The sequence below is a fragment of the Oncorhynchus clarkii genome, chromosome 9, assembly GCF_045791955.1.
Source record: "Oncorhynchus clarkii lewisi isolate Uvic-CL-2024 chromosome 9, UVic_Ocla_1.0, whole genome shotgun sequence".
NCBI classification, from domain to species: domain Eukaryota; kingdom Metazoa; phylum Chordata; class Actinopteri; order Salmoniformes; family Salmonidae; genus Oncorhynchus; species Oncorhynchus clarkii.
The window spans coordinates 28,759,048-28,783,396 of NC_092155.1; the positions used below are offsets into that span (position 1 = coordinate 28,759,048).

At 44.4% G+C, this 24,349-nt stretch overlaps 1 protein-coding gene across 1 annotated transcript in view; it reads left to right on the forward strand.

Moving 5' to 3' along the window:
• The window catches only part of LOC139416188 (CD248 molecule, endosialin a), a 38,832-nt gene extending 16,471 nt beyond the window's left edge, over window positions 1–22,361 (forward strand). Inside the window, exon 2 of the mRNA XM_071164559.1 lies at window positions 22,190–22,361. The gene's annotated coding sequence lies outside the window, so the exon portion shown is untranslated. The remainder of the gene's footprint in view (window positions 1–22,189) is intronic.
• The last annotated feature ends 1,988 nt before the right edge of the window (window positions 22,362–24,349 follow it).

Genomic DNA, 24,349 nt, shown 5'->3' on the forward strand with positions numbered 1-24,349 from the left:
CTGATGTAAATCAGGAGACTTTCACAAGACCTTGTGAAGAAAAAAAATCAGCAGCGTCTGACAGTGAGATAGAAAACCGATGAACTCCGAAGGTCAGAACTGAAGCTCAGTCAGGTGCGGTCTGGCTGGCTGGCTTGGCAGACATACTCAGCTGGCTGGGATCCTGAGAGGCCAGAGTGGAGCAGCAGTCAACCCACGGAGCACTGACAACAATGGCAAGGCTGACTGGGGGGATGGACCGGGGGGAGAAGGGAAAAGTGCATGAGGAGATATTAGAACCAGATGTCTGAAGAAACTCTGGGCCATGCAGCCAGGGCAGACTGTCTCCCTCTGCCTCCCTCCCTCCGCACACACACCAGCCCAACATCGCTTTGTTCCCCAAACAGGGAGGACAGGGGAAAGATAAAGTATCTTGGGAGAAAAGAGACAGAGCTCCTCAGCCATGTGCAGAGGGAGAGAGTGATGGGGCTTCAGTATTTCCCTACATCTGTCTATTCGCTCCCCTTCACCCTCTCTCTCACTCTCTCCCTCTCTCTCCCTCTCTCCCCCTCTCTCCAGTCTAGTCCAGGCTACTGTCCTGGGAGCTACCCGGGGGTAATGGGGAAATAAATAACTCTGAAATAATACATATTCTCTTGCTTTGCATTTCGCCCCTCAATGCTCAATTGATTAAAATTAGAACCATTTGTGCCTGGGCTCCTGTACTCCCCAAACTCTAGGAGCTTCTGACCTGAATGAGCATTGCCTCCACTTTACTATCTGTGGGACATTGCCTAGGGGAACCCCCATAGTGTGTTGTCTTTTCAGCTTAGATTCTGAAAACTACAAAGCCTGCTGAATGCCAATTAACTGCTCTCCATTTCCTTTCCTTTCCAAAATATAACGCTCGCTCATACACCCTAGAGCGTGATTTAGCCTGTGAATGGAGCTGTAGTATGCAGATTGGAAATTAAGCAGCCATACATGCATGATAATTTTGCTTACTTAGCTAGCTAACATACATTTCGAGAAAACAAGTTATATTAAGTGGCTAGCTAGCTTGTGTTAGTAACTTTTGGTGGTCAATGAGACTGAGCACTAGCTAACCAGCTGAGCTAGCAAACAATTCAACAAAAGTATAATTTCGGATTTGCATGTGCATATAACAACAGGCTTTGCATTTCAGGAATCAATGTAGCGAGTACTCCTGCTGAACTGTTAAATTATTTAGCCATTACATTTTTTTTCATAAATAAGAAAAGGGTCAGTTTATGCCATAGCCCTTATTGGCTTTCATCTGAATTTATCGAGGTGTCGGACTTGACGACAGTTGCTATCCATTGGAGAGCTGCGATTGGTTGAACTAAATTCTGGGGAGGGGATTGGCGAAGGTTCAATTTCTTTATAGTGTCGAGTACATGCCTAGAGGGGCTATATGGACAGCATCATTGACTTTGTAACATTTTAGTCACACCTCAAGATATAATAAACAACAGGTCTATGAGCCAGGCAAGGAATCAAATCAAATGCTATTGGTCACATACACATATTTAGCAGATGTTATTGGTCACATACACGTTTAGCAGATGTTATTAGTCACATACTTGGTCACATACACATATTTAGCAGATGTTATTGCTGGTGTAGCGAAATGCTTGTGTTCCTAGCTCCAACAGTGCAGTAGTATCTAACAATTCACAACAATACACAAGAATCTCAAAGTAGAACAATTTAAGAAATATATAAATATTAGGATGAGCAATGTCGGAGTGGCTTTGAATAGAATTGTCACGCGGGACTAGGTGGGTGCAGGAATCTGTCACGTTCTGACCATAGTTCTGTTATTTTATTATTTGTTTTAGTATGGTCAAGGCGTGAGTTGGGGTGGGCAGTCTGTTTGTTTTTCTATGTTGTTTTTTGTGTTCGGCCTAGTATGGTTCTCAATCAGAGGCAGGTGTCGTTAGTTGTCTCTGATTGAGAATCATACTTAGGTAGCCTGGGTTTCACTGTTGGTTTGTGGGTGTTTCTTTCCGTGTGAGTGTTTGGGCCACATGGTACTGTTTCGGTTTTGTAAATTTACGTTGTCATTTATTGTTTAGTGTTCTGAATTTTAATTTAATATCATCATGAACACTTACCACGCTGCGCTTTGGTCTGATCCTTACTCCTCCTCAGACGAAGAGGAGGAAATCCGTTACAAGAATACAGTAGAATACAGTATACATATATGCAATGAGTAAAACAGTATGTAAACATTATTAAAGTGACCAGTGTTACATTATTAAAGTGACCTGTGATTCCAGGTCTATGTACATAGGGCAGCAGCCTCTAAGGTGCACGGTTGAGTAACCGTGTGGTAGTCGGCTAGTGACAGTGACTAAGTTCAGGGCAGGGTACTGGATGGAGACCAGCTAGTGATCGCTATTTAACAGTCTGATGGCCTTGAGATAGAAACTGTTTTTCAGTCTCTCGGGGCCCAGCTTTGATGCACCTGTACTGACCTCGCCTTCTGGATGATAGTGAGGTGAGCAGGCCGTGGCTCAGGTGGTTGATGTCCTTGATGATCTTTTTGGACTTCCTGTGACTTGGGTGCTGTAGGCGTCCTCAATATTGATGGACGTATATGCACGCTCAATATTGATACAACACAGACTTATTGAAAGATAGGTATTGGATTTGCATACTACAGTAATTACATTGACTCATTGGGGCTATGATCATCTATTATATTTTTCTCCACCTTGCCAACTGTTTTTCAGTTCCTAGCCGGTTGCTGATTCAGTCAATGAAATATTTTCTCTGGGTCTTTAGGGTCAAACATGTGCTCCTAAAACCTTAAACCTTAAACCAGTTTAATGTATTGAAACACAAAGAGCCAGTAAGAATGAGTAGGACGAGTCCCTGGATTATTAGAAAATATAGACCCATCACTCTCGGGCCGTGTATATAAGGTGGGGATCCTCGGTTTGTTTTGCTAAATCCTGCTAAATTACCTCCTGGATAAAAGACTGGAGAACAATGGCTGGTAAGAACCAGATGTGGGGGCTAGCTGGCTAATAAATCCTCTTGGAAGATAATTTCTCTAACTGGGCTCTGTTACCCCAGGCTCTGACACTATGTATCACTGCTACGACCGGACCTCGTTTCCCACGTAGGTGTGGCTACTGCCAGGCACTTTATAGGAGCAGTGGTCCGTTCCATCTGATTTTAGGGTGGTCCATACAAAATGCCTGTCTGACCCGATGGGGGTGTTTTTTTCCCCCCTTCTATACATTGGGATATTTGGCATCAGCCTTATACTTTTTTACGGGCCAACCCAATGGGCACACACTGGTTGAATCAATGTTGTTTCCATGTCATTTCAATTAAATGATGTTGAACCAACATAGAATAGACTTTGAATTGTTGTCTGTGCCCAGTGGGAAGGTCACCTCAAGTCAGAATTTTTGTCTTAGTCATGCACACCATAAAAAACAACAAGGCAACAGTAAACATGTCATCCCCCACAAATGATGCAGCCCCCCCCCCCCCCCCCCACACACACACACACAATTGAGATATCACGTGTGATTAACACATTTCAGTTATCATGTGTGACCACAGATTATCCATTATATTGACCAGGTACTTAAGTGGCCGCTGTAGCAATGAAATAAATGTCTTCAAAAATGTCAGGCTGTTAGCCTGGGTACCAGTCTCTTTAGCTAATCCCCTCCCTGTACTCCATGTCAGGTGTCAATACTCTATGGCAATGACAAGAAGTGGCAAAGAGTGGAATGTTAGCTAAAGATACTGGTACTCAGGCTAGATTCTAGAAGGTATTCGGGAGGAGGCAAGATCAGGTGGGACCATTCTAGCCAATCAGAGGGCAGAAACGCGTGTGAACAACAGGCACAATTCTGATATAAAGTGTTTTTCCTCAAAATCACGTGTCCAACTTATCAGTACACTCGTAACAACCTAAGTACTACGAAACTTCTATTTGATCAAATAAGCCACACGTCAACCAAATTCGACACTCTCTCATTGACCTCCATACAAAAATTCCTAGCTTAGAGAGCAAAAAAAAAAAAATGCCACCTGCTGAAGAAGACAGATTTTGGGCCCAGTCATCCTTCTCACTTCGTTTCTTCCTCTCTGGTGTAACTCACAAATCATTATTTTAGCTCCCACCTTGGGCCGGGCAATCAGTGTAATTTTGTAAATAACAGATCTCTATAGCAACACACATCATCCACCCATGTTTCGTCAAAATCGTGCCAGTGCTGTCTGAGAAAATGTACGAACGAAAGGACAGAGGAACAGATGGACGGAGACCGATCAAGAATACCCTCCCCAATTTCATTGTGGGGGACAATTAAGTTGTCTTAACTAACTATTATTAAGTAACTGGTTCCACAGCTTTTTTTAGTCAGTGTTACCAGAACTTAACATTTTTTGTTGGCCCAAACTTAGCTCCAACTTGAGAAAAATTCCTATCAACTTAGAATGATGTGTTTGCTCAACTTGTTTCATGCTCATTCAACTATAAATAAAGTAATTAATATTCAACATGTCCTCACCTGGGTTTTCAACTCACAATCTCTTGGTTAACGGCATACCGATCTTCCTGCTACACCACGTCTGTGTCAACGAGTGATTTCACCTGTATTGGTCCACTTTGCACTGCAAAGTAAATCTAAGCTCTGTTAAAAGTACTCTCAAGAAAAACAACTAAACTTATCATAGTCATAAGGAGTAACATTAAAACAATTGTATTATGCCCCACCAATATTATACCACTAACCATACAGTAAACCCTAAAATTACTGAAATAAGTCAATCAAATCAATGATGAGAGAATAGTCAGATTAACTGATAATTTACACAGACATGGTGGTGTAGCAGGAAGATTGGAATGCAGTGAATCAAGAGGTTGTGAGTTCAAATCCCAGGTGAGGACATGTTCAGTAATAATTACTGCATAAATGAACATACACAATGTAATCATGCATGTCAATGTGTTTCAAATATGTTGAAGACGTTGAATGTTAAAAGTAATTGGTGTGTGTGTAACCAGTTAAACAGCCTTTCTTAGTTAAGATGGCCAATAATAATGTATAGTTGAATGAACAAGTTGAGCAAACGCATCATTTTACGTTCACAAAAAAAATGTATTTTTAAGTTTTATAATGTTTTGGGAAAATAACATTTTTTAAGTTCAGGTAGCACTTGGAGCTGAGTAAACAAAAAAAAGCTGTGGAACCAGTAACATAATAGCAATTAGTTGAAATAACTATATATTGTTTTAAAGTGCACATCAAAAAAATTATATTGTTGACACTTTTACTCTACAGGGAAATCAAAAACAGTACCCCTACTTCAACTGTGTATTAATAACAAGCTATATTTTCCAACAGTCTCCCCCCCCCTCAGGGGGTTTGTTGTCCTATATTACACCAGAATATACAGGCGTAGCTGCTTGGGAGTAACTTTCCTTAACCTTTCAATAACCTAGAACCAATTTAAGATAGTGCTGGGTATATACAGTGCTTTCGGAAAGAATTCAGACCCCTTGACCTTTTCCAGATTTTGTTACGTTACTGCCTTATTCTAAAATTATTTTCATTGTTTTTTCCCCTTCATCAATCTGAACACAACACCCCGGAATGACAAAGCAAAAACAGGTTCTTAAATAATTTTACAAATGTATTAAAGATAAAAAAAACGGAAATATAACATTAACATAAATATTCAGATCCTTTAATTAGTACTTTGTTGAAACACCTTTGACAGCGATTACAGCCTTTGAGTCTTCTTGGGTATGACGCTACAAGCTTGGCACACCTGTATTTGGGGAGTTTCTCCCATTCTTCTCTGCAGATCCTCTCAAGCTCTGTCAGATTGGATGGGGAGCGTTGCTGCACAGCTATTTTCAGGTCTCTCCAGAGATGTTTGATCGAATTCAAGTCCTGGCTCTGGCTGGGCCACTCAAGGACATTCAGAGACTTGTCCCGAAGCCACTCCTGCGTTGTCTTGGCTGTGTGCTTAGGGTTGTTGTCCTGTAGGACGGTGAACCTTCGCCCCTGTCTGAGGTCCTGAGAGCTCTGGAGCATGTTTTCATCAAGGATCTCTCTGTACTTTGCTCTGTTCATCTTTCCCTCGATCCTGACTAGTCTCCCAGTCCCTGCCCCTGATAAACACCCCAACAGCATGATGCTGCCACCAACATGCTTCAGCGTAGGTATGGTGCCATGTTTTCTCCAGACGTGACGATTGGCATTCAGGACAAAGAGATTAATCTTGGTTTCATCGGACCAGATGATCTTGTTTCTCATGGTCTGAAAGTCCTTTAGGAGCCTTTTGGTAAACTCCAAGCGGGCTGTAATGTACCTTTTACTGAGGAGTGGGTTCCGTCTGGCCACTCTACCATAAAGGCCTTATTGGTGGAGTTCTGCAGAGATGGTTGTCCTTCTGGAAGGTTCTCCCATCTCCGCAGATGAACTCTGGAGCTCTGTCAGATTGACCATCGAGTTCTTGGTCACCTCCCTGACCAAGGCACTTCTCCCCAGATTGCTCAGTTTGGCCGGGCGGCTAGCTGTAAGAAGAGTCTTGGTGCTTCCAAACTTCTTCCATTTAAGAATGATGGAGGCCACTGTGTTCTTAGGGACCGTCAATGATGCAGAAGTTGTTTAGTACCCTTCCCCAGATCTGTGCCTTGACACAATCCTGTCTTGGAGCTCTACCGACAATTCTTTCGATCTCATGGCTTGGTTTTTGCTTTGACATGCACTGTCAACTGTGGGTCCTTATATAGACATGTGTGTGCCTTCCCAAATTAGGTCCAATCAATTGAATTTACCACAGGTGGACTCCAATCAAGTTGTAGAAACATCTCAAGGACAATCAAAGAAAACAGGATACACCTGAGCTCAATTTCTGGTCTCATAGCAGGGTCTGAAAGGGTCTGAATACTAATGTTATTAAGGCATTTCTGTTTTAATTTTTAATAACTGTGTCATAAAAATGTAAACCCGTTTTCGCTTTGTCATTATGTGGTATTGTGTGTTGATTGATGAGGGGAAAAAATAATTGTATCAATTTCAGAATAAGGCTGTAACATAACAAAATGTGGGTTTTCATCTAATTTCAACCAGATTTGTGAACATTGAAATTAGGTTAAAACCTCAATTTAAAGGGGAATTTCACCCTGGGGGAATCTGGGCTTGCTTTCATCATGTCTGAGGCATTTCTAGGACAGTGAGATGTGTTTCACACATAATTGCCTAGGAGGAAGGCAGGTCTGGGCTTCGTGTGCTAAATGAAACACCCTATGACAGTTTATTAGCAAATGTAAAACATCAGCAACTGTAAATAATTGTACTAGCTAGCTATGTAACATTATTGATGAGGGGTGACATTTATTACGATCATGACCTTGGATCTCACAATACAATAACACAGGATTGGAATCCTAACAGGTGTAAATAAGTATTGTATATCCAGCAAGCTAGCTAGCTAAGTTTACAAGAAAACAGTGATGAGAAACAACAATAAAAATATTTTGTATTGTAAATCTCTAAAACTGGCATACTTTCTGCCTACATGCCTACATACCTAAGTACATTTGTATGGTCTGGTCACTTTGCAAAGGTTGGGGGTTATGTCATATTCCATTCTATTAGTAGGCTAGATGTTGTTGTAAATGTAATGTATGTGCCTGTGCACATGCATGCATGTTCAACTAGTCTACCCTAATGTTGATGTTATGCTGGCACAGTTCATTCTTGAGTGGATTCTAGATACTGAAACAGAATTCCTTTGCTTGTGTGTCATTGTAGCAGAACTGTTTCCTGTGAAGTGTATCCCCTTCAAGGGATTAGACATTATGCTGGATTTCAAGAGATGACTCATGAGGAGCTGAATGGCAATTTGAGCATGACAGCACTCCTCCCACAGCTTTAAAAGTGTTGCCTGAACATTACTGCACTGCTCATACTGCCTTTTCTTACTGTATGTTTCTTTGTGAATGGCAATTTCATCATGACCACCAGTTCCCTTAGCGACAGATTGTTACACCGGATAATGTGATTTAACCATTCCTGGGAGTTACAGGATAGGTTTGTTGTAGCACAGAGAATGTTCGTCTTGATTTTTATGTCTTTCAGTGTGCCTTGATAGTTTTGTCGGAAAATCTTGTTATGCTCCATAACCGCAAGATGTGTCCGCTCCCTCATGCTCATGTAGCAAAAATGCTGCCACTCTGGGGCATTTTTCAGTAGAGCACTGTGGAACGACTCCAGATAACCTGAGTTTTAAAAAGAGATGACGGTAAAAAGAGAAGATGGGTAGACTAAATGGATTACAGGGTCTGGAAGGTACTCTGTGGTCCTCAGGTGACCTCTAACCACCAAGTAACCCCATAACACAAACCATTCACAACGCAACCCAGTTCATGTTTATTCCATGCTTACTGTTAATTGAGCTCTCTTAGCCGTCAGCTTGTAAATATTTCTGCCAACTTACTGTCACCTTGGGCAGAGCTAGAGGTTGGAAGCACATGCTGGTACCATCTACAACAAAACACACAACAATGCATCATTGAACCACCCCACTAATTGTATTGATCACTTTTAGACTGGCTAGCTTATCACATATAACATGGACATTTCAATATCGTCAGCTTGCTGTTATCTAACTAGCACAAGAATGCTTGCCACCGGAGACTGGTTGAGAACCAACTATAGACGATTTATACACATTTATTGCTACCAACACACGAAGAGTGAGTTAGCTATATCAACAGTTCTATTTTTAGTAATGGAGTGTTTTCCAGACAATAGATGGAATAGATGGCTACCAGACTGAGTTCCTCTTATTTGCTAATGTTTGCTAGCTTATGTTAGCTAATGTCAGTCAAAGGTAGAATGAACAAACATGTTCACTCTGCTGCTGAAGGTAACTACCAGTTTAGCAATGACTACCAAGGCATAGGCGAAATTGATTGACAGTGTGTATGCAAAAAAATATACACCATATATACACAAAAGTATGTGGACACCCCTTCAAATTAGTGGGATTTGGCTATTTCAGCCACACCCATTGCTGACAGGGGTATAAAATAGAGCACAAAGCCATGCAATCCTCATAGACAAATATTGGCAGTAGAAGGCCCATACTGAAAAGCTCAGTGACTTTCAACGTGGCACCTTCATAGGATGCCACCTTTCCAACAAGTCAGTAAGTCAAATTTCTGTCCTGCTAGAACTGCCCTAGTCAATTGTAAGTGCTGTTATTGTGAAGTGGAAACGTGTAGGAGCAACAAAGGCTCAGTCGCAAAGTGGTGGGCCACACAAGCTCAAAGAACGGGACCGCAGAGTGCTGAAGCGAGTAGCGCGTAAAAATCGTCTGTCCTCGGTTGCAACACTCACTACCGAGTTCCAAACAGACTCTGGAAGCAACATCAGCACAATAACTATTTGTCGGGAGCTTCATGAAATGGGTTTCCATGGCTGAGCAGCCGCACACAAGCCTAAATTCACCATGTGCATTGCCAAGCATCGGCTGGAGTGGTGTAAAGCTCAGCGACAATCTATGGAGTGATGAATCACGCTTCTCCATCTGGTAGTTCTATGTACGAATCTGGGTTTGGCAAATACCAAGAGAACACTACCTGCCCAAATAAAGTACCAACTGTAAAGTTTGGTGGAGGAGGAATAACGGTCTGGGGCTGTTTTTCATGATTCGGGCTAGGGCCCTTCGTTCCAGTGAAGGGAATCTTAACACTACAATAGACAATGACATTATAGACAATTCTGTGCTTTCAACTTTGTGGCAACAGTTTGCGGAAGGCCCTTTCCTGTTTCAGCATGACAATGCACCCGTGTGCAAAGCGAGGTCCATACAGAAATAGTTTGTTGAGATCAGTGTGGAAGAACTTAACTGGCCTGCACAGAGCCCTGACTTCAACCCCATCAGACACCTTTGGGATGAATTGTTATGTAAACTGTGAGCCTGGCCTCATTGCCCAACATCAGTGCTCGATTTTACTAATGCTCTTGTGGCTAAATGGAAGCAGGTCCCCGTAGCAATGTTCCAACATCTAGTAGAAAGCCTTCCCAGAAGGGTGGAGGCTGTTAAAGCAGCAAAGGGGGACCAACTCCATATGCAAAAAATTGTCTGGGTAGACATTTGATTAGCTGTTTAGGTGTCTTATGGCTTGGGGGTAGAAGCTGTTTAGAAGCCTCTTGGACCTAGACTTGGTGCTCTGGTACCACTTGCCATGCAAATCTTTTCAGTCTCCTGAAGGGGAATAGGTTTTGTCGTGCCCTCTTCACGACTGTCTTGGTCTGCTTGGACCATGTTAGTTTGTTGGTGATGTGGACGCCAAGGAACTTGAAGCTCTCAACCGGCTCTACTACAGCCCCGTCGATGAGAATGGGGGCGTGCTTGGTCCTTCTTTTCCTGTATTCCACAATCATCTCCTTTGTCTTGATCACATTGAGGGAGAGGTTGTTGTCCTTGCACCACACGGTCAGGTCTCTGACTGCCTCCCTATAGGCTCTCATCGTTGTCGGTGATCAGGCCAACCACTGTAGTGTCATGTGTTGTTACCTACCCTTACCACCTGGGGGCGGCACATCAGGAAGTCCAGGATCCAGTTGCAGAGGGAGGTGTTTAGTTCCAGGGTCCTTAGCTTAGTGATGAGCTTTGAGGGCACTATGTTGTTGAACACTGAACTGTAGTCAATGCATAGTATTCTCACATAGGTGTTCATTTTGTCCAGGTGTGAAAGGGCAGTGTGGAGTGCAATAGAGATCATCTGTGGATCTGTTGGTGCGGTATGCAAATTGGAGTCGGTCTAGGGTTTCTGGGATAATGGTGTTGATGGCTTTTTGGTGGTTGATGGCTTTATGGTGGTCTGCTTGAAACATGTTGGTATTACAGACTCAGACAGGGAGAGGATGAAAATGTCAGTGAAGACATTTGCCAGTTGGTCAGCGCATGCTCGGAGTACACGTCCTCGTAATCCGTCTGAATGTTGACCTGCTTAAAGGTCTAACTCACATTGGCTGCGGAGAGCATGATCACACAGTCGTCCGGAACAGCTGGTGCTCTCATGCATGTTTCAGTGTTACTTGCCTCGAAGCGAGCAGAGAAGTAGTTTAGCTCGTCTGGTAGGCTCGTGTCACTGGGCAGCTCTGGGCCGTGTATCCCTTTGTAGTCTGTAATAGTTTGCAAGCCCTGGCACATCTGACAAGCATCGGAGCCGGTGCGGTACGATTCAATCTTAGTCCTGTATTGAGACTTTACCTGTTTGATGGTTCGTCGGAGGGCACAGCGGGATTTCTTATAAGCTTCCGGGTTAGATTCCCGCTCCTTGAAAGCGGCAGCTCTACCCTTTAGCTCAGTGCAAATGTTGCCTGTAATCCATGGCTTCTGGTAGGGGTATGTACGTACAGTCACTGTGGGGACGACGTCCTCGATGCACTTATTGATAAAGCCAATGACTGATGTGGTGTACTCCTCAATGCCATCGGAAGAATCCCGGAACATATTCCAGTCTATGCTAGCAAAACAGTCTTGTAGTTTAGCATCTGCTTCATCTAAACACTTTTTTTAATAGACCGAGTCACTGGTGCTTCCTGCTTAAATTTTTGCTTGGAGGATAGAATTAGGGTCAGGTTTACCAAATGGAGGGCAAGAGAGAGCTTTGTACGAGTCTGTGAGTGGAGTAAAGGTGGAATAGAATTGTTTTCCCTCTGGTTGCACATTCAACATGCTGATAGAAATGAGGTAAAACAGATTTAAGTTACCCAGCATTAAAGTCCCTGGCCACTAAGAGCGCCACCTCTGGATGACGATTTTCCTGTTTGCTTATGGAGGTATACAGCTCATTGAGTGCGGTCTTAGTGCCAGCATGAGGTCTGTGGTGGTATGTAGACAGCTACGAAAAATACAGATGAAAACTCTCTAGGTAGATAGCGTGGTCTACAGCTTATCATGAGATACTCTACTTCAGGCGAGCAAAACCTCGAGACTTCCTTAGATTTCGTGCACCAGCTGTTGTTTACATATATGCATAGGCCCCCGCCCAGTGTCTTACCAGAGGCTGCTGTTCTATCCTGCCGATAGAGTGTATAATCCGCCAGCTGTATGTTCTTAATGTCGTCGTTCAGCCACGACTTGGTGAAACATAAGATATTACAGTTTTTAATGTCCCGTTGGTAGGATATACGTGCTTTCAGTTCGTCCCGTTTATTTTCCAACGATTGAACGTTAGCTAACAGGACGGAAGGCAAAGGCAGATTAACCACCTCACAAGGCACCCTGATCTTTTTCTGCGAAATCTCAGTTTATTTCTCCAGCGAATGCCTGGGATCTGGACCCGGTCGGGTGTCTGTAGTATCTCCCTCCCATCTGACTCATTGCATTACCCTTCATATACTGGTATATGACGGGTAAATGCACCTCAGTGAGCGAGTCTACCGTCTAGTTTCCTACCTCTACGTACCCTGCTTAGCTTTGTAAGCTGTGTTCGTTTCACCTGAGCTATCATGTCAACACATTTAGACAGCTTCCATACTCATTTATGTAGCCTACCTAAATAACATTGAATAGTTTAAAGTAGCCCCTTTAACTTTTCTTACACAAGCTGTATGTGAAAGTCAATTCAGATTGAGGTTGCGTTTATGTAGGCTACATTGATGATTTGCCCAAAGGACACCATCATTACAATGTGTAGCTAGATATACTATCATTCATCTATGGGTGATTGGATCTTTGGAAGTTTAGAAGTACTTATCACTAGCCCTATAAATACAATTATTTTTTGTGTTTATTTTCTATGTTTCTATGTGGAATTGTCAATGCAATTTCCAAGTATACAGAGTTCTGAAAATTGAAAGTTGAAATTAGACTGATGTAACAACCTGTTAGTCAGGTTAAGTCAATGTGTTTAAGTTTAGCCCTAATTTCAATGTTTACAACGCTGGTTGAAATGATATTAAAATTGTACTGGTTGATGACTTTTTATAAATCCAAAATGTGTTTCCCATGTAGATTCCATGTCACAATAGGTTGACAAATGAATGCGTGCCCAGTGGGCTTCCCACTCTCTCTCCCTCCAATGGGCAGCAGCAAGGCTTAGTTGCCGTCGTGCAGCAGAAATTTGAATAAACAAGCTCCCAGCCACCAAAACAACATTACCTTAAGACAAAAGGTGATTTAAAATGTTGTCATTAAAAAATTGGTGTTACAGCTGCTGCTCAGGAAGTTAAAAACAATTGTCTGGATCGTAATGGCTGCCGTCTTGGTTTAATTCCAACTCTGACACCTTAGGCGGTCTGGCCAGCGCTGGTTATTTTTTAACATCCGGAAGACTCAGCTCTTTTTGAAGGTGGTATTATTGGGTGAAGTATTTTGTGATTTGTGCTTTCTATTGTGAAGAAGTTTAATTTGCATAGAAGGACATGCAAGCAAGAACGCACCTTCACACTATAAATCTCGATAAGTTCTGTGAACATTTTTTGTTGTTAAGGAAACCAATTACCTCTAAGATTTTACGTTAACAAACTTAAAAGTAAGGAACACCTAATCATTTTGATTTACTTGTAGTTAACCTAATGGTTTTATGCAAACTACATTTTTTCAACCTTCCTTTCATACATTTTTTACTGCTGCATATTGAATTGCTATACTTTAACTGTACTCAACTTCATTGAGTAGTAAAATAGTCATAACTCAAAATATTTACTTCAATGAAACTCAAAAACGGATTACCTCGATTTAGTTAGGTACTATTAACTCAAAACGTACCAAACCATATGTCACGACTTCCGCCGAGGTTGGCTCTCCTGCCTGTTCGGGCGGTGCTCGGCGGTCGTCGTCACCGTCCTACTAGCCACCACCGATCCCTTTTTCGTTTGTCTGTTGGTTTTGTCTTATTAGTTTCACCTGTGTGTATTTTAGTTTAATTGACGTCCTTATATGTAGTAGGTTGTCCCGCCCTTGTTTTGTGCGGGATTGTTTTGGATTCATGGATTTTGGGTTAATACGTGTGTGTTATTTTCTCAGATAATATTTTGATCCTGTGTTGGATTATTTCACCCTGTATATTTGGGTTGACCGTGTTTGGTTTCCGGAGAATAAAAAACTATCGACTCACTGTAACCTGCTCTCTGCGCCTGATTCCACCCACCTTGATATTACGTGACAGAATCCCGCACCACCCATGGAATCAGCAGGAGCAGCCGCGTCTCCTCTCCCATCGATGGAGGAGAGAGTCCTCTACCACACCAGCGTGCTTCATCGGATTGGTTCTGCCATGGACCAAATGATGGAGAGGATGGATCGATGGGAGAGGAGTGGTCTTCCCACATCATCGCTAGCACCCCCTTCTCCAGCACCTCCTGTTCCTGCGACCACATCGGGCTCCGGGGCTCTTCGGTTGACACTCCCACGGGAGTATGACGGAACGGCGGCTGGGTGCCAGGGTTTCCTCCTTCAACTGGAACTATACCTGGCTACCGTGCGTCCTGCTCCCTCTGGAGAGGAGAGTGTGAGCGCCCTCGTCTCCTGCTTGACTGGGCGAGCCCTCGAGTGGGCCAACGCAGTGTGGAATGGTCCGGACTCGGCGAGGGATAATTACCCAGAGTTCACCCGCCGATTCCGAGCTGTTTTTGACCATCCACCAGAGGGTCGGGCGGCGGGTGAACGGCTGTTCCACCTGCGGCAGGAGACGAGGAGCGCACAGGACTTCGCTCTGGAGTTCAGGACCTTGGCCGCAGGAGCAGGATGGAACGACAGGGCCTTGGTCGATCATTTCAGATGCAGTCTCAGGGAGGACGTCCGCAGGGAGCTGGCATGTCGGGACACCACCTGCACACTGGATGAGCTCATTGACTTGGCTATCCGTCTCGACAATCTGCTGGCTGCCCGCGGGCGTTCGGATCAGGCCCTGTCGTTTCCACTTCCCAGCCCTCCTGCCCCTATCCCTATGGAATTAGGAGGGGCAGCTTCGAGGGGGACCGGAGGAGGAGTGTCCTCCTGCACCAGTTGTGGTCGACGAGGGCACACGTCAGACCGGTGCTGGAGGAACTCGTCTGGGAGTCGGGATGGCAGGCGGAGCACTGCTCGATCACCCCAGGTGAGTAAGCACCAGACTCACCCAGAGCCTCCTGTCGGTCATGTGTATGTATTGACTTCTTTCCCTGGGTTTTTCCCCTCTCTACAGCATAAGGCGCTAGTCGATTCAGGCGCAGCTGGGAATTTCATGGATCGTGGGCTTGCGTTAAGGCTAGGGATTCCCCTGGTGTCGTTAGACCAACCCTTCCCCGTGCACTCCTTAGATAGCCGACCATTAGGGTCAGGAGTGATTAGGGAGGCTACGGTGCCACTGGACATGGTAACGCAGGGGGATCATAAGGAGCAGATTAGTCTGTTCCTTATAGATTCACCTGCGTTTCCAGTGGTGTTGGGGGTTCCCTGGTTAGCTCAACACAATCCGGTGATTTCCTGGCGACAGGGGGCTCTTAAGGGGTGGTCAGAGGAGTGTTCAGGTAGGTGTAGAGGAGTTGCCGTTGGTGCGACTACGGTGGAGAGTCCAGACCAAGTCTCCACCGTGCGCATTCCCTCTGAATATGCCGATTTGGCTATCGCCTTCAGTAAAAGGAAGGCGACCCAATTACCACGTCATCTTCGAGAGGACTGCGTGATAAACCTTCTGGAGAACGCTGCACTTCCTAGGAGTCACGTGTATCCATTGTCCCAGGAGGAGACGGTAGCGATGGAAACATACGTTGCTGAATCGCTGAGACAGGGGTACATTCGGCCCTCCGCATCACCCGTCTCCTCAAGCTTCTTTTTTGTGAAGAAGAAGGATGGAGGTCTGCGTCCGTGCATTGATTATAGAGGTCTAAATTCCATCACAGTGGGGTTTGGTTACCCACTACCTCTCATCGCTACGGCGGTGGAATCATTTCACGGGGCGCGCTTCTTCACAAAACTGGACCTGAGGAGCGCGTATAATCTGGTGCGTATCCGGGGAGGAGATGAGTGGAAAACTGCATTTAGTACTACATCTGGTCATTATGAGTACCGCGTCATGCCATACGGGTTGAAGAATGCTCCAGCCGTCTTCCAATCCTTCGTAGACGAAATTCTCCGAGACCTGCTCGGGCAGGGAGTGGTAGTGTACATCGATGACATCTTGATCTATTCTGCCACACGCGCGGCGCATGTGTCTCTGGTGCGTAAGGTACTTGGGCGACTGCTGGAGCATGACCTGTATTGCAAGGCGGAGAAATGTGAGTTTTTCAAGCAGTCCGTTTCCTTCCTGGGATATCGTATTTCCACCTCTGGGGTGGTGATGGAGGATGACCGCGTTACAGCCGTGCGTAATTGGCCGACTCCGACCACGGTGAAAGAGGTGCAGCGGTTTTTAGGGTTTGCCAATTACTACCGGAGGTTTATCCGGGGTTTTGGTCAGGTGGCTGCTCCCATCACCTCGCTGCTGAAGGGAGGACCGGTGCGCTTGCGCTGGTCAGCAGAGGCGGGCAGAGCATTCACTCGTTTGAAGGAGCTGTTCACCAATGCGCCCGTGTTGGCGCATCCGGACCCCTCTTTAGCGTTCATAGTGGAGGTGGATGCGTCCGAGGCTGGGGTCGGTGCCGTGCTGTCCCAACGCTCGGGCGTGCCACCCAAGCTTCGCCCTTGTGCTTTCTTTTCGAGCAAGCTCAGCCCAGCGGAGCGAAACTATGATGTGGGGGACCGGGAGTTGTTAGCTGTAGTCAGGGCTCTGAAGGTGTGGAGACATTGGCTTGAGGGGGCTAAACACCCCTTTCTCATCTGGACTGACCATCGTAATCTCGAGTATATCCGGGCAGCGAAGAGACTAAATCCACGTCAGGCTAGATGGGCCATGTTTTTTACCAGGTTCCGGTTTACCCTCTCATACCGGCCAGGCTCCCAAAACACCAAAGCCGACGCGCTGTCCCGCCTCTATGATACCGAGGAGCGGCCCGTTGAGCCAGCTCCCATCATTTCACCGTCATGTCTCGTGGCACCGGTGGTATGGGAGGTAGACGCGGAGATAGAGGAGGCCTCACGATCAGAGCCGCCCCCCCCCAACTGTCCAGTGGGAACTCAGTACGTACCGAGGGGGGTCCGGGACAAGCTGATTCGGTGGGCTCATACTCTCCCCTCCTCGGGTCATCCTGGCATCGAGAGGACAGTGCGGAGTCTGAGAGGGAGATACTGGTGGCCCACGCTAGCTAAAGACGTGAGATTTTATGTCTCCTCCTGCTCAGTGTGTGCTCAGAGCAAGGCTCCTCGGCACCTGCCTAGAGGGAAATTACAACCCCTCCCCGTTCCACAACGGCCGTGGACACACTTATCGGTGGACTTTCTTACCGACCTTCCCCCGTCCCAGGGAAGTACTACGATCCTGGTCGTTGTGGACCGGTTTTCTAAGTCCTGTCGTCTCATCCCGTTGCCCGGTCTCCCTACGGCCCTGCAGACTGCTGAGGCCTTGTTTACCCATGTCTTCTGGCACTATGGGGTGCCTGAGGACATCGTTTCTGATCGGGGTCCCCAATTCACGTCCAGAGTATGGAGGGCGTTTATGGAGAGACTGGGGGTCTCGGTCAGCTTAACCTCAGGTTTTCACCCCGAGAGTAATGGGCAGGTGGAGCGCGTAAACCAAGATGTGGGCAGGTTTCTGCGGTCCTATTGCCGGGACCGGCCTGGTGAGTGGGCAAGGTATGTTCCCTGGGCTGAACTAGCTCAGAACTCCCTACGCCACTCCTCAACTAACTTGTCTCCTTTTGAGTGTGTGTTAGGTTACCAGCCGGTCCTGGCCCCATGGCATCAGAGCCAGACCGAGGCTCCTGCGGTGGAGGAATGGGTACAGCGCTCCAAGGACACCTGGAAGGCCGTTCAGGACTCACTACGGTTAGCGGGCGAACGGCAGAAGAGGAGCGCTGACCAGCACCGCAGTGAGGCCCCCGTGTTTGCACCGGGGGACAGGGTCTGGCTCTCGACCCGAAACCTGTCCCTCCGCCTGCCCTGTCGGAAGCTGGGGCCGCAGTGTGTGGGGCCGTTCAAAGTCCTGAGGAGAATAAACGAGGTGTGTTACAGGTTACAACTTCCTAGGTATTACCGTATTAACCCCTCGTTTCATGTGTCTCTCCTCAGGCCGGTGGTGGCTGGTCCCCTGCAAGAAGGTGAGGTGCCTGAGGTCCCTCCGCCCCCCCTGGACATTGAGGGGTCCCCGGCGTACACAGTTCGGGGCATTCTGGATTCGAGACGCCGGGTGGGGGGCCTACAGTACCTCGTGGACTGGGAGGGGTACGGTCCGGAGGAGAGATGCTGGGTTCCGGTGAGGGATATTTTGGACCCTTTTCTCCTGAGAGATTTCCACCGCCTCCACCCGGATCGCCCAGCACCTCGTCCTCCGGGTCGTCCTCGAGGACGGTGGCGGCGCGCTGCGGGGGCCGCGCGTCAGGGGGGGGGGTACTGTCACGACTTCCGCCGAGGTTGGCTCTCCTGCCTGTTCGGGCGGTGCTCGGCAGTCGTCGTCACCGTCCTACTAGCCACCACCGATCCCTTTTTCGTTTGTCTGTTGGTTTTGTCTTATTAGTTTCACCTGTGTGTATTTTAGTTTAATTGACGTCCTTATATGTAGTAGGTTGTCCCGCCCTTGTTTTGTGCGGGATTGTTTTGGATTCATGGATTTTGGGTTAATACGTGTGTGTTATTTTCTCCGATAATATTTTGATCCTGTGTTGGATTATTTCACCCTGTATATTTGGGTTGACCGTGTTTGGTTTCCGGAGAATAAAAAACTATCGACTCACTGTAACCTGCTCTCTGCGCCTGATTCCACCCACCTTGATATTACGTGACACCATACTATATTCTTAGAACACACAACTCAGTCAGTCCATTTTCCGACATTCAAGGAAACTTTACTAAGGCTTGAATAATATAAAAAAAACATAATATAGATTACTATTAATCAAATATACTGTACAGAATAAAAAGTAAGTAAACAATTTAAAATGGTCTTGACAACTCAAACCCGACTTCAATATTCCCATGTCTGTGTATTAAACTTTACAAAATGCCTGCCTCTATCACAATAACCGAATATGACACTAACCAGGTTCTCATCCAATCTTTTTATGCGAGTAATGTTGACAAAATTAAATACACTAGATGACAAGGTGGGATCTTTGTGTCGGTAAACAAAAAATATGAAAGAATTGTCAGTGGAAACGCTTTTATGTGCAAATGTTCATATAATAAATCAACATCTAAGTAAACTTGGAGTCACGCTGCAACGCATACGCAGGGAGTCAGGTGCCGAAGGTGTCATCATGATCAAAAACAGAAGCAGCATCCTGGATATAACCAAAAATCAATACTGCCTGAGGACTGGGGCTTACTGAGGACTATATGATGGGAGAGTAATTAGGGTGATGATGAAGTCCCAGGTGTGCTTAACGATGGGGAGCACATGTGCGCAATATGGGTTGCCAGGTCAGGTGGGTTGATCGAGCTCGAGTAGACATGACAAATGCGATGACATGTTGTGTGATCCTCCCAATACGACTGGTTGGGAAAGCATGCAGTTCATTAGGCTACAGATTAAATAAATATTGACGAAATTCACAGGGTGGTGAAAGTGCAAGGTGATGAGCTTGATGATCCTTCCAGTAAATACCAAGGGTCTTATTCTGGTGACATGATCATCGATGCTTGGTTACCGTTTCACAAATAAAAATGATCTTGCTCTTTTGTCCATAATAATCTCATTATGTAGGCTATACGTGCGAGCACGTGCCAATACCGGAGTGGGCAATCTCTCTATACAACATTATTATTTTTTTGAAATCCATCAGTAAAGTTGAAAATGCGTTGGATATCCATTTAAAAAAAATATATATATGGGAATTGAACCGCAAAAATGTATTTTTATGTGCACTACTTCATCACGCACAGCCTTTAATCCGCAACAGGTCAAATTGATGGAAACATCTCTGGTGTGCTCCATAAAATTGTTTTCATGCTGATTTTCTAATACTCACATGAAAATTTGTCGCCAGTTGGACAGCTGTGATAGAAAAAAACAACAACTGTTATATTACATTCATGTCAGAACATACCTTCCAGCTTTATTTCCAGTGCATACCAAATCTCAACTCTTGCTTACCTCACTATGCATACCACATTGTTTGCAGCTGACTGACAGCGGCAGTACAGAAAGAGCCATCTCTGTTTCTATTGAGTTCTACTGAAGAGCAGAACAGCTCTAAAAATGTGTGTGGTCAAAAATAACACCCACTGGACATGGTTTAGGTCAGACATCAATAAAATGAAAACATTTATAACGTCGAAAGAATGTAGGGTTTTCTATTGGAAACATTGTCTGTTTGAGGCTATACAGCGATTAACAAGACAATGACGGGACAATTGTCACGCCCTGACCTTAGAGATCCTTTATTCTCTATTTTGGGTTAGGTCGGGGTGTGACTAGGGTGGGCATTCTAGTTTTGTTATTTATATGTTGGCCTGGTATGGTTCCCAATCAGAGGCAGCTGTCTATCGTTGTCTCTGATTGGGGATCATATTTATGCAGCATTTTCCCACCTGTTTGTTGTGGGACCTTGTTCTTGTGTCATTGCTGTTGAGCACTGCATTTACTTCACACTTTGTTTGTTCTGTATTGTTTTGGGGAGTTTCATTTATTAAACATGTGGAACTCTACGCACGCTGTGCCTTGGTCCGACATTCATTATGACTATCGTGACAACATTGTGGAGCCACACATGAATCAATGTGTGGTGTTCAGGTCTGTGGGACCCATTTTCAATGTTTACTAAAATAAAAATGATACAAATTATTTTTTTCAACCTGAGACTCATTGGCCTTGGCTCATTTTCTGTGAAGAACATGTAAAATAACACATTGAGTGTTCACGCCCTTGTCACGACTTCCGCCTAAGTCGGCTCCTCTCCTTGTTCGGGCGGAGTTAGGCGATCGACGTCACCGGCGTTCTAGCCATCGCCGCTCCATTTCTCATATATCCATTTGTTTTGTCTTGTTTCATACACACCTGGTTTTCATTCCATAATCACACTGCAGGTATTTAGTCCTCTGTTCCCCTCCATGTCTTTGTGTGTAATTATTTATTGTTAATGGTGTATGTTCATGCGTTATACTTTTGTATCATGTTCCGTATTTTTTGGGCACTTAGATGTCGTATTGTGCCTATTTTTTGACCGGAATAAAAGTGCGCCTGTTTACTCTACTCTGCTCTCCTGCAGCTGACTTCGCCTCCCTTACACAGCCTTAACAGCCCTACACATTTATATTACATATGTGGTGTTCGGGTCCACTGGACCCGAGGGCAATAAGTGTGTATGTAAGTGAAAGCAAGTAAAAATGAAACAAAAAGGTCTGCTGTGTGCCTTCATTCTGTCTTCCTCCTCCCTGGGCCTGCTGTTTAAACATAGCACCAAGAACCTGTCTGTCGCCTGGTTTTCTCGCAGTCTTTACCCTTTGTAGTGTGTGAAACTACACAATGTAATGCGGGAACCTGCACAATGTTATTACAAAACATTATTTCGATACATTATTGATAAAGGAATTTATATGTTTAAAGTAATGACTAAAGGATTCCACCCTGAAATCATGAATCATGAAATGTGTTAGAGTCATAATTCCATAATGTGTGTGTGACTAGACCATTGTGTTACTATGTAGCAATGTGAGAGTTGAGACAACAAAGGACAACTGAACTACAGATGACCTTGTTGTAACTCTGAAAACTGACAACAGGAAAGAGGGCCCTTCCGAGGCCTCTCTAATCTAGGGAGGAGTGGAACGGCAATAAACTGCCAAGGCTGGTAGAAAAGTGATAAAACTGTGTGTGTGTGTGTGTGTGTCTAAGTAGGTGGGGGTGGGAGTTATAAAATTACTGTTTTTGAATTTTTGACTTCAGAACATTCTCTGAATAAAGAACCAACCTATTGCAAACTGGGTGCTTTGTCTAATTCTTCATTAACCAGGGTCTTACAAACTTCTGGGAATTGGTCAAAGATATAGTGATAGTTGAGTTCAACCATGGGATAAAAATTCTCGTAACAATTATAAAATAAATAAAAACAGCCAGGTGCAAATTGGGGGAGGGACACAACAAATAAACTAAGTGTTTTCATCCTTCTAGATTGCAGCTGGTATCAACAAGAAGAAGCACTGCGACGTGTGTGGACCCAAGAAGGACAGGAAGACACAGTACACATGCGTCAAGTGCAAGAAATACATTTGCAGCACACACACAGTAAAACTCTGTCCCTCATGTGGTGTGTAGACCGGCTTTAATTTGTGTACAATGTGGCACATTTATCATTTCCATAAAATACTGTATGTAAAATTTGTCCTTCCAATTTGTTCAGTTCAAATCAATAAACATCCAAGTGATGAAAACCTTGTTTCATTTATATTCATTCAAGATAAAAACATGATTTATTTACACCCCTGTCTTGACTACGCTCTCGTTGGCTGGCCCTCGCTTCATACTCGTCGCCAAACCCACTGGCTCCAGGTCATCTACAAGATCCCATACAGTTGTCAGGCCAGACATTTGAGATTAGGATCAAAATCTCTCACTGGAATTTAACCCTATTACATTACAACAACATTAGATGAAGCCACAGGTTGATTCAACAAATACATCCAAATCTGAAAACAGAGTACTCAATTGTAACTCAATCAACAGGAGTTTGCTTGTTGGATAATGTTAGCTAGCCCACATGCTATTATTGCTTTGCATTCTTCTATATAGCAAGCACGATGTACTATGGCGTAAAAAACTAGCTAGTGGGGTTACCTAGTCAAATATCGCTCAGATTTGTTAGAATACTTTTTACACAGCAATGAATGAAAATGTGCTGATAATTTATAACTCAACCAATCAGCACGCTCAATACGCATATGACCACCGTGCTGTAGCAGAAGAGGAGTGTTCTGTGACCACCAATGGCACCAACTAGTTGTTGCTGCGTATCTTCAACGCGTGCACCCTTGGCATAACGTTAATAAACCCATGCTGTCGCCATACTATGTCAAGAAATGCACTTGTCAAGCAGCGCGCTAACATACCAAGACTAACGTTAGCTGAGGTGAATTTCACAATACTGTATGTCCGTAGAACTCACTAATAACAAAAACTCAAACAAAACTCAATCCAATTGCTGTTTTCTCACCTGTTTGCTTCCCTTCTGTTTAACGTTGCCAATACCGGAGCTAACTGGACTATTTAGTTCCAGTCACACACTAAAGCCTGTTTGAATATACAAAACAGTTGATTAGCCCCTTACTTCGAAACTTTCCGGCAGAGATTTTTGTCCTTTTTTTTGTTCTTCTTACTACGAAAATTCTTAAAGGCCTTTGAAATTCCCTCGCTAGAGGCGAGCAGCCATCTTTGTCAAGACATTTTGAGATGCAGAACGTTGTTGACGCACAGGTAAAAGATATGAGTACAATTGCACTAGATTTGTCTTATGTGTATATATATATATATATTTAGTATTTTCTTGTTTATACATGTGTATTTTTTTAGACATGTTTGATGTAGGGATGTAAGTTGTTGATAATTTTGTATAATGAAAAATAAATAAATACAAAATACAAATAAAAAATGAAACAAAAACAGTCCAAATAAGAAGAAAAAAAGAAGATATCAAAGTATGAGTACAGTTACAGTATTCAGATAAAATAGTTGAGATTAGGAAAAGTAAATGCTAGAGAGTTGCGGTTTCCCAATACATGACAGTCAAGACAGCGATTTTCTTACTTTATCAACTTTATTATCCCACCAGGGGGAAATTCATTTGGTCACGTGCTTAAAAAGACGGTACATAAAACATGAAAACACAGAAACGACACAATAGAGTTCAGTCAAAATGTTATAGCCACACATTTAAAGTGGAAGTGCAAAATGCTATATACTCGAGGGACCAACAGACTATCTATTAAACATCCTAATGGTTGTTGGAATAAAAGAGTCCCCATATCTATCTGTTCAATTTTCTTTTGAAGAAGTATCTTTCCCCTTGGCTGCTGCTGTGACTGAATTTTGAGGGGATGAGTACAGTCCTGTAAAATGCTTTTAGGAGGATATGTTTTGTATACAGGTAGGTGGCTGATTCTTGTTCTTGATCTATGCCAATTATTTTCCACATAATGTGTTTTTATCACTCTTTTTTTAACTGACACTGTTATGGTTTACAGTGCAGACACACACACACACACACACACACACACACACACACACACACACACACACACACGTCTCTCCCTTTCTCTCTGTCTGAAATGATTCAGT